Source organism: Ctenopharyngodon idella, chromosome 13, assembly GCF_019924925.1.
Source record: "Ctenopharyngodon idella isolate HZGC_01 chromosome 13, HZGC01, whole genome shotgun sequence".
Lineage (NCBI taxonomy): Eukaryota > Metazoa > Chordata > Actinopteri > Cypriniformes > Xenocyprididae > Ctenopharyngodon > Ctenopharyngodon idella.
This window is the reverse complement of record NC_067232.1, coordinates 7,063,744-7,075,945: the sequence shown is the minus strand read 5'-3', so window position 1 is coordinate 7,075,945 and position 12,202 is coordinate 7,063,744.

The following is a 12,202-nucleotide window of genomic DNA, read 5'->3' as shown; positions in this document are numbered from 1 at the left end:
CAAAATCTCAAATAAAATCATGTAATTCTGAGCCTTATATTATTTCCTTTCTTTAGTGAAATACAAAAAGATATGTTAAGCAGACAAACTAACATAGAAATTTTAATTATGTGCAACCTTCATAATTCTTTGAATATAGCACAAGATTAATTTTATAATAAATTTATGGTGCTTTTTTTTTAGCTTTCCAGTGTTAATCACCCTACCTTGTGAATGCTTGTGCATTCTTCTTAATATCTTTTATGTTTCTTGTAAGAAAGAAAATAATGCCAGGCTGAAACAACATGGTTCTGAGTAAATTAAGAAAGAGAGAACATAATAATCCTTTGTCCATTTGGTGAATTATACATTTACACATCAATATTTAAATTATATTTGCAAGTACTGTAAGATGAGGTGCCCTTGATATTTAAAATTTTTTTTACCACCGCCATAAATCCAGTATCAGTAGCTGCCGAGAGATCAGACTACACTGTACATGCATCCATTACTCTAGGTCCAAGTACAACATGACATGATAGCATAAGATGATATCTACATAAGATGATGACCGATACAGCCTGCCTTTCACAACCCTGAGAAAGAAACATCACCCCTTTCCGTTAGCTTTTTACTGTTCTAGTTCTCTGTTTGACTTTCAGTGACAAAACTGTCAGATATACTGTACAGTAACTATTTACAGAACTTTACATAATGATTGTGAAATGTAAATCTAAATAATACAGTGAAATTCTGAAGTAATTTCAAGTTTTAACGAAATATTTGTCTCAGGTCACCTTTAGAATGGCTATTAAGGGCTAATTAACACAATAACATTGGTGTAGTTTTTGCATACTGAGAATTATGCAGTACTTGTTGTTATATTTTATATTTCTCCTCCTTCAGCCAGCTGTCATTGAAACGGTAACCTGGCATGTTGATGGAGACAGTAGGTGCAGATACAATTTCTTGGGGCGCCAATCAACCTGGATGGTGTGACATGTAGTCAGGGTTAAAAAATAACACTTTGCCAGCATGCACGGCTGAACTTAGAAAATAAATATTTCATACTAGCAATGAAACTGTATTTTGCATTATTTTTGTGGAAAAAAACTCTAATCCTTATGATAACAGAATTCTCCCATGCCTGTTTGTGACAAACAACTCAGATCATTGTGTCACTCAGAGCATCATATACAAGATGAGTCAGTCTCTTTCTATAATAACAGCATGTCACAAAAAGCATTGAGAGAAATATACAAAATAAGTGGCAGATTGAGTCTAGAATGCAAGTTACTCATTACTTTGTGTTTGAACTGTTGTATAAAAGCAACATCACACTGTACACCACCAATACTCCTTATAAATTAACTAACGAATAACTAAATTTCTTATTCAGCTATGCGCCAAAGTCGTATTTTCCACTCATTTGGCACTTGGTGGGTATTCATTTTGGACCCTGTGTGCAGTACAATGTGATCACATAATATCAAAGCAGGACAGCAGCTTACTAATTTTATTTATCTATCCTTGCTCTAACATACCATATTCCCTTAAGATTATCCTGCTAAAGGATTTGCTTATGCTCAGTGAAAACGCTTTATAGGGTAGTCCATGCTTGACTGGTGAGCGTAGCTCCGAGAGAATGTTTTCTCAACCAGCATGTATCTAAGCTAATGCTACTCATTAAATGACTGACAGAGCTGTGTGTGTTTCTACCTGTCTAATTTAGGATGCATCAACCTGCCAGTTCACATCAAATCAATGATTAGACCACTCCTGCCGAGGGCCACATGCATCCCCATGCATATGAGTATGTGCGTTCACTCACACACAAACACTCTACATCTCTCTGTCTTATTATGTCACACATCTACACTTTATCCTTCCACTAAACCCCATTTTCAGCCTTTCTTGTTCCATGTTATAAACCCCAAAGCCGTACGCCCACACAGTCCTGTTCCTAAGACTGAGGAGAAAGCACTTTGTCTGTCAGGCACTTCTGAGAGCCTGTAAAAGCCAAAGCCTCCCTGTCCAAAGGAAATTCCAAGAAACACAAAAACACATCTGTGTGCCATCCAAGCAGAAAGCACTAAAATTAAGAATATGACAGGAAAATTTCCCACTATTCAAAGAACCTGCAGGCAACACTCTAGAGAGCAAAGGTCAGTTTTAATCATTTGTCAAAATCACTTCTTCATTTCACAGCTTATCATAAAAATGAAAATTCTCTTGTCATTTACTCACCCTCATGTCGTTACAAACCTGACAAAATGTATATATATATATATGGCCCTAGCACAAAAACGACCAGCTAACATTTCACTAATCAAATCATTAGCACATGGGAAGTGTGAACAAGTACTAGTCAGGTAAAATAACTCTCATTCTTATTGGATGAGCAAACTGATTGCTATAAAAAAAAAAAAAGGAAGAAGTGTATCTAATTATGGTGTTCTTGTGTTAGCAATGGTAACCTCCAAAGAAAGACATGTAGCCATCATCACTTTGCATTAAAATGGCCTCACATGGAAGAAAACTGCCGCAAAGGATATTGCACCGGAAATAACCATTTACTGGATCATCAAGAATTTCAAGAAGAGAGGTTCTACTGAAGTGAAGAAGGCTTCAGGATGTCCCATGTGCCCAGCAAGTGCCAGGACTGTCTCCTCCTGAGGAGTCAGCTAATGGAATTGTGTCACCACCAGTGCAGAGCTTCTTCAATATTGGTGGCAGGTGGGTGTGAGTGCATCTGCACGCACAGTGAGGCGAAAAACTTTTGACAACGGCTTGGTGTCAAGAAGAGCAGCAAATAAGCTACTCCTCTACAAGAAAAAAATAAGGACAGACTAAAATTCTGCAGGAAGTACAGTACAAGGATTGGACAGCAGATGACTGGTCCAAAGTTATTTTGTCTGATGAAGCCCCCTTCGGAATGTTTTAGACATCTGGAAAATTGATTGTCTGGAGAAGAATAGATGAACGCTACCATGTGTGTGCCAACAGTGAAGCATCCTGAGACCATCCATGTGTGGGGTTGCTTTTCATCCAAGGGAGTGGGCTCTCTCACAATTCTTCCCAAAAACGCTGGCAGGAATAAAGAATGGTCTCAAAAGTCCAGCAAGAACAACTTCTCCCCATGACCCAGAAGCAATTTGGTGATGATCTGTGCATTTTCCAGCATGATGGACAAGATAAATAATCTGTTAAAAATAAGTGGCTCGGAGATCATTACATTGAAATCTTGGATCCATGACCAGGCAAATCCCCAGAGCTAAATCCTATAGAGAACCTGTGGTCAATCATCAAATGGCTAGTGGTCAAGCAGAAGTCTTCAAATTGAGCACTAATAAGGCAAGAATCGATCACTATCAATTAGGATTTGGCCCAGAATATTATATCCAGCATGCCAAAGCAAATTGCAGAGGTTATGAAGAAGAAGGGTCAACACTGTAAATATTGACTCTTTGCATATATTGAAGGTTTTTGCCAATAAAAGCTTTTAAAACTCTTGTTATCACTTACCATCAAACCTGTATGCATTTCCTTCTTCTGCAGAACGCACACACACAAACAACAACATTGGATTCCATTGACTTTCATTGTATAGACAAAAAGCACCAGGACATTTTTCATAATTTTTTGTGTTCCAAAGAAGAAAGACAGTAATACAGGTTTGTAATAACATTATGGTAAGCAAACATTCACAACATGTTGTTCTACCCAAAATGCTGCTGTTGAAGCAGGTTTGATCAATATTATTTAGCGCAATGTCATGATGCCAGAACTAAAGGCTCATTATACATCACTGCAGTGATATCTTCAGAGGTAGTAACCATACACAAAAGGATAAGCGGATATCACTGATGGAAAGATCACAAACCCATATGCATTTGGGCCAAGAGAGATCGGAGATTACGTGACACTCAGCTGTCTAGGTGAGTGAAGGTCTGTGTTACGGTGGAGGTGATTAGGCTGAGAATGAATGTGAAGGGGTCACAGATGGAAGATCACACGGTGAAGATGAAGGATTAGAATGAGTCGACAGAGCTTTAAAAAGGTCATTCATCCAATGTTGTGACATTTTCTGCTACAGAATGACAAAACATTATAAAGGTGGCTGAGAGAGACATGAACCGGTCTGGGAAATTAATAACGAAAAAAAAAAAACATGGCGCAAGAAGCTGTTCAGAAGGTTAATACAATGCTATGACTGCTAAATTCATACAGATTCAGACCAAAAGAAACCAGTCAACTAAAGGTCAGGAACTGTGCATCAAGAAAACATTCTTTGTGGACAAGACTAGCCTTCAGGTTCACACGAACAGACAAGCAAACATACTTCTCCATCCAATGTGGTGACAGAAATCGACAGGCTGTAAATGAGCAAAGTCTTTTCATCAGGGTGTTTTCAAAACAGTGGCCCCGAGGGGACAAGGTCCTAATGACTGGAGAACTCCCACAGAGACTAGGATGGATGAATGATGGCATGTAAGAGGGACGTTGCTGGCATGGAATGCATTTGTTGGGTTTCCACTTATCAACATATAAAATACAATATAATGTTGATCAGAAAACAATCTTGTAGTGTGTGGCTTTATTTTTCTCACAAATAAGAGTGACCTTGTGGGTGAATAAGGCAATAGTATGGCACAAATCGCTTGGTTTATATTTCTGTGGAATCTATAGATTTCCTGCAGAAAAAAGAAAAAAAGATAAGTGGAAGAACATTGGGGCCCAAACAATATTGGACCACATTACTTTCATTGTATAAATGAAAATCACCATGACATTTTTTTCAAAATATATTTTTTTGTGTTTCACAGAAGAAAGTCATACAGCTTTGGAACAACATTAAAGGGACAGTTCACCCAAAAATTCTGTTATTAATTACTCATGTCGTTCCAAAGAGATTCGTTCATCTTCGGAACACAATTGAAGATCTTTTTGATGAAATTTGAGAGCTTTCTGTCCCTCCATGCTACGCAACTAACACTTTGACGCTTCAAAAAATTCATAAGGAGATCACAAAACTAATCCATATAAATGGAGTGGTTTAGTCCAAATTTTCTGAAGAGATCTGATCGCTTTATATGATGAACAGATTTAATTTAGGCTTTTAGTCACATAAACACTGATCAGTGAACATAAACAGAAGCTTAACCGAACCTGCTTGACGAGCGAGAACAAACCTCTTGGGGAAGCTCAATCGTGCTGTGTAAAATACACAAGAATGAACCTCATTGGTTCTCGCACGTCAAGCAAACATGCATGAGCTTTCGTTTACCACAACTGATGTGTGAGTTAATGTATGTTTATATGATTTCACTTGGCATGCTAGAGACTGCCTGCATCTGCACCGCCAAAACTCGTAACACAGTTCAGCTGGTTGTGGCGTTTAGTATAGTGACCCCTAGCGTCAGTCTCGACACAACGTCAAAACGACTGTCAGATAGGGAACGTCTTGGTTATTGTTGTAACCTTCGTTTCACTTGCCAATTCTAATTGCCCTTTTCTGAATATGTCAGAGGTGTTTGGGGCTTCCAAGAGCAACCCCTAGTGTCAGTCTCAGCACAACATCTTGTTCCCTCCATCAGGGAACAGAGGTTACAACAGTAACTGAGACGTTACCCAACATCGTCATACATTTAATCGGTAAAACAATGCATGGTTTGTTAGATAGATAGGCTACTAAATTGTCCAAAATAGCGCTCTATAAGAACACCTAATAGGTTTATAGGCCCGGCTTATGTAAATGACAGTTTATTTTTCATCAATACAGAACTACTCAAGACCATGGGCTGACTATTATGATTCAGTCCATATTTCACTGCCTTTGACTACACACACAAGCTTTAATTATGTCAGACACATTCATCCATGAGTGCTCTCATCACCATTTTCCCATGTACACAGGACAAACACAAACAAACGGACATTTTCCCTGTGTAGGGAGATGCATAACAGTGTGCCACAATGCTGTAATGCCAACAGTCTCCTCAATAAGTAATGATATGCTCTACTTATGGATTTGTCTCTTTCTCTCTCACCTTTCTCACGTCTTTCTCTTCTTCATAGGTAATTTCTTAGGTCTCTAAAGTGTCACATAGTGGTGATCTGCATGATATGCATTATTCTTTTTATTCTCCTCTGGGCAATCTGTACCAAAAAAAAAAAGAAAAAAAGATAGTAATAAAATAATTCTTCTTATGAATCTTATTTATTTCTCTATTCATCCCCCAAAATTCTCTTCATCTGTGGATTGTATTAAGGCTACAGAGTGTTCTTTGCAGAAAGGGAGAATACAGGCCACAGATGTGTTGGTGAACAAGGTGAATGATGTGTTTCATACATAAAAAGGATAAACAGAATAAATGCCAGAATGTTTCAAGGTTGGCAAGTCATAAATCAGATTCATCTGTATTTACAATGTGCTTCCAATGGCCTTTTTGTGTTGGGAAAATGTGAATGTCACTATGAATGAAACTTATACAGAGGTCAGCTTCAAAAAACAAAACAAAAAAAAAACATAAAATACAAAGTGATGGAATATAATGTTTCCGTATTGGTCTGCATTGAGATGGATGGATGGTTAAATAGATAGACATAAGGAACAGACCAATCCATCAATTTTTCTCTCCATCATGTTTATTTTTATTTGTTTTCTGGCTTGTTTTGGCATTGGAAGAGAATAGGTTTGGAGTACAACTCAGCGCTGAGCAAAAGTTCACTTCCCTCTGTGAAGCTGTTCAAATATGAATGAGCTTTTAAATATTTCCATTCCGGCTGTCCAAATCTGGGCTTTTGCCATCAAATATCATTCCATTTTCTCTTTAACTTACTCATTCAGTCAGTCTCTTATTTGCTTGCTCACTCTTTCAGTCACTAGCTTGCTCACTCACTGGCTTTACTGACTTGCTCTTTCATTCGCTCACTCTGCTGAAAATAATGAGAATCTCCTCTCTGTTGCTGTCCCCTGCTAAGGAGTGTGCTGAGGCTACAAGGCAGTATCACCTGCAGATCTGCTCATTAGCTAGATACACACACACACACACACACACAGACGCACACACACACACACACATACACACAGTGTGTAAGACTGCAAAATGCACATAGACACACAATGTCAAGGAAGGATATCAAATATTAAGGTCATGACGTACATAAAAAAAAGAAAAAAAAGAACAATTCCTTGGTTATGAATATATTTGATTCAAAGTGTTACATTAGATCTGAGTAGTGTAGATTATCTTATTCACAGTCAAGAACTCAATAGCATGCTAGCCATGGCAACATGTTTTTGGCTATATAAATCACTAAACAAGATCACGGAAAACTGAATGACTAACTGAACAAACAATATTTGCAAACAATTTTTGTTTAGCTGTATGGTCTGCTTGCAAATACTTGTCATTTTGAGCAATATACAGTACACTAATTGGAAGGTCAAGTGTCCTGCTCTCAGATACAATTGTCACTATGGTGATAGAGTAGGACTGTGATTTCAGCAGCTCTTCAGTTCTGGGTGAACCCCAGTTGGGTTGAACTTACAACCTTCAAATGAACAGACCAGATTTCCGTCCATGTGTCTGCCACCACCCAGCATGCATTAAAGGAATGAGAATGAGATGTGAGAGGAATACTGTAGGCCTACAAAATATTGCATGGTTACTCAATTATATGCTTAATGAGACCGCTAGGGGGGAAATAGTACTAACTGAAGTTAAAAGGAGTGAATAGAAGAAGAATGGCGAGCATGTGTTTGTATGTGTGTTAAGAGTTATTAATAAATTAAATATGTAACTCATTCACCTGCTGTGGCTTTCATCTTGATACCTGTAAATACAACATATTGCATGAATTTTATGGACTTCTTTAGAGGAAGCAAAATTGGAGAGAGAAGGCAGACAGAATCCGGAAAAGTCCACGAGCCTGGACTTGAACTCAGGATGCATGGTGCACAACAGCACCAGATGTCAGCACACTGTCCACAAGGATATCGGGAAGTGCAAACCTGAGCAAGTTTGATAAATATTACAACCTCATGGGGGGGGGGGGATTTTCAAAAATGAAAATTCTGTCATTAATTACTCACCCTCATGCCGTTCCACACCCGTAAGACCTTTGTTAATCTTCAGAACACAAATTAAGATATTTTTGTTTAAATCCGATGGCTCTGTGAGGCCTACATAGGGAGCAATGACATTTCCTCTCTCAAGATCCATAAAGGTACTAAAAACATATTTAAATCAGTTCATGCGAGTACAGTGGTTCAATATTAATATTATAAAGCGACAAGAATATTTTTTGTGCACCAAAAAAACAAAATAACGACTTACAGTGGGTACGGAAAGTATTCAGACCCCCTTAAATTTTTCACTCTATGTTATATTGCAGCCATTTGCTAAAATCATTTAAGTTCATTTTTTTTCCTCATTAATGTACACACAGCACCCCATATTGACAGAAAAACACAGAATTGTTGACATTTTTGTAGATTTATTAAAAAAGAAAAACTGAAATATCGCATGGTCCTAAGTATTCAGACCCTTTGCTGTGGCACTCATATATTTAACTCAGGTGCTGTCCATTTCTTCTGATCATCCTTGAGGTGGTTCTACACCTTCATTTGAGTCCAGCTGTGTTTGATTATACTGATTGGACTTGATTAGGAAAGCCACACACCTGTCTATATAAGACCTTACAGCTCACAGTGCATGTCAGAGCAAATGAGAATCATGAGGTCAAAGGAACTGCCTGAAGAGCTCAGAGACAGAATTGTGGCAAGGCACAGATCTGGCCAAGGTTACAAAAAAAATTTCTGCTGCACTTAAGGTTCCTAAGAGCACAGTGGCCTCCATAATCCTTAAATGGAAGACGTTTGGGACGACCAGAACCCTTCCTAGAGCTGGCCGTCCGGCCAAACTGAGCCATCGGGGGAGAAGAGCTGAAGGTTTACCTTCCAACAAGACAATGACCCTAAGCACACAGCTAAAATAACGAAGGAGTGGCTTCACAACAACTCCGTGACTGTTCTTGAATGGCCCAGCCAGAGCCCTGACTTAAACCCAACTGAGCATCTCTGGAGAGACCTAAAAATGGCTGTCCACCAACGTTTACCATCCAACCTGACAGAACTGAAGAGGATCTGCAAGGAGGAATGACAGAGGATCCCCAAATCCAGGTGTGAAAAACTTGTTGCATCTTTCCCAAAAAGACTCATGGCTGTATTAGATCAAAAGGGTGCTTCTACTAAATACTGAGCAAAGGGTCTGAATACTTAGGACCATGTGATATTTCAGTTTTTCTTTTTTAATAAATCTGCAAAAATTTCAACAATTCTGTGTTTTTCTGTCAATATGGGGTGCTGTGTGTACATTAATGAGGGGAAAAAAATGAACTTAAATGATTTTAGCAAATGGCTGCAATATAACAAAGAGTGAAAAATTTAAGGGGGTCTGAATACTTTCCGTACCCACTGGATATAGTGATGGCCGATTTCAAAACACTGCTTCAGGAAGCTTCGGAGCATTTTGAATCAGCGTGTCGATACGCTGATTCATTATGCTCCGAAGCTTCTGGATCTTGAGAGAGGAAATGTCATTGCTCCCTATGTAGGCCTCACAGAGCCATCGGATTTCAACAAAAATATCTCAATTTGTGTTCCGAAGATTAACGAAGGTCTTACGGGTGTGGAACGGCATGAGGGTGAGTAATAAATGACAGAATTATTTTCATTTTTGGGTGAACTAACCCCTTAAAAGATGCTGATTCTATCCTGTGTGTGGATGGAGTTTAACAGCATCAGTTTAAATGTTCATTTTTTGCCTTTTTTGCCATTTATTATGATATGAAATATGTTGACAGGTAGTAAAAAAGTTGTTAAAGAAAAAGTTCACCCAAAAATTAAAACTGTTAGGTTAAAATCATTTAGATTTGTTCCAAAACTGAACAAAAAGAAGATATTCTAAAGAGTCCAAACAACACTGGACCCCACTGACTTTTTTCAAATATTAAACATCTTCTTTTGTGTTTCACAGACAAAAGCCAGTAAGTGCAATTCTTGAAAAAAAATTTTTGTTTCTTAAGAATAAAATGACAGTAGTGTAGCTACTGACAAATCTTAATGATACATTTATCCATTCAGAAATGTAATATCATTATTTGTAGTGTTTCTAGTGAGGACCTTTTTGTTTTTCACTGCAAATTATCTCTTAAAATATCTATCAGACTAAAAGATATCTATTATTGAGTTTCTGGGAATATTGCCTAAGCAGAACATGTACAGTAAAAGTGAAAGGATCTGGCTAGTCTCTTTCCATCTCTCTCTCCCTGTTGACAACCCAGAGGGACAAGACAAACATCCAATAAGCCAAATATGTTAGAATATATATTTAAAATATTATAGTAGTTACTTTACATATATTTTATATTGCAAGTTTTATAATATTGCATATATTAAAATTGTAATGCTTAAAGAATTAGTTCACTTTCAAATGAAAATTAACCTAAGCTTTACTCACCCTCAAGCCATCCTAGGTGTATATGACTTTCTTCTTTCTGATGAACACAATCGGAGATATATTAATAAATATCTTGACGCATCCGAGCTTTATAATGGCAGTGAGCGATACCAACGAGTATGAGCTGAAAGTGAAAGAAAGTGTCTCCATCCACATCCATCCATCATAATCGTACTCCACACGGCTCCGCGGGGTATTCAACTAACGAAAGAAGTGTAAAACTCTCACAGTTAAAAAAGCTTACGCTACGTCCTACGCCTTCCCTATTCAACTTGCGGAAAAAGCTAAACTGATGTGACGCCAGCTTACACTTTCTTCGTAAGTTGATTATGGAAGGTGGTCTGGCGAAAGCTAGATATTTTACTTCATAACTTGTTAAATATGGATATTTTTTACATAAACGCTTCACTTCGCTTCAGAAGGACCTCAGACCTCAGAAGGACAAAAGTCGTGCTCCGTCCTTGATTATTACTCCAAGTAATAAGACAGACAAGCTGCATTAATTGACAAATTTTTAGACAATATTGGACCCACATCTGAATAGCCGAACTACAGAAATGTGAGTTAGATGGTTAGCAGGAGACATACAGGCTAGGGTGTACATTACACAACATAACATACAAAACTACGAATTTTGGACAATCGCAAGAAATTTTAAACATCAATTATTAATCATACTTACAGGTTGAGATTCAGAGGCGCAAGCTGGTCCAAATAAACTGGACAATGATCCATATTTTAAGACCAAGCGTTTTGTGAATCCTGCATTAAACTCCCTGAGGTTTGAGAAGCAGTCGTCAGTAAAATGACGGGAACACAACAAAAGATTGTACTGCTGTGGTATTGTTGAAAAAATGAATTTTTCCTGGTGTCTGTGTGCGCAATAAGTGTTCGGGCAATATGCTAATGTTTCGTATTGACGTCACAACGAAACGACTTGGGATTCGTTTTACAAACTTATTTAGGGTGAATTCAGGGTGATTGGGACACTTTTTTGCCATTGACATGACTGGGAAAAAGTGTCCCAATCAACCTGAATTCACACTAATTGACTCAGATTCGACTCTTACTTTTGAGAGAAAACTTTATATACGGTGCACTTTCAGATTTAAAACTTTGCAGGAAGTTTTTAATTCACTTAGAGCTATGTTACACATTACATGAAAGGTAATTTTCAAAAATCCATAATAAGGGCACTTTAAATTTTTAAATTATCCAATGAATTCATTAAACATCTTACTTTTGGGGATTTAAAGAAAGTTATTTATCATTGATGTATGATTTTTAAAAATATTGTTTTTAAGAATTTGAATTCTTTAAAAAGTTTTTTATTAAGAATGTTATCTTTTTTCTTAAGCTTATTCTTAAGACGTATTCTAAATAAAGTATCAAGTTTCTTCCAAATGCTTCTACTGAATGTGATGGAGCTGCTTAGACATCCTGAAAAACATCAAGAAAGAAAGTCATGTGAATTTGGAACGTCGAGAAGATGGGTAAATGATGAGAAAACTGTCTCTTTTTTTTTTTTTTGAGTGAAATATATAAACTTCAGAATACAGAGTCGGTGAGGCAAAATAAAGTACAATTTAGAGGTGGAAACGGAAGTGGTGACATTTTTGATAATGATGGCTGATCCAAAACTGTCACGCCTGTCTAATTTTGGATGCTTGAGAGATGGTTCAGAATCACTGTAGACT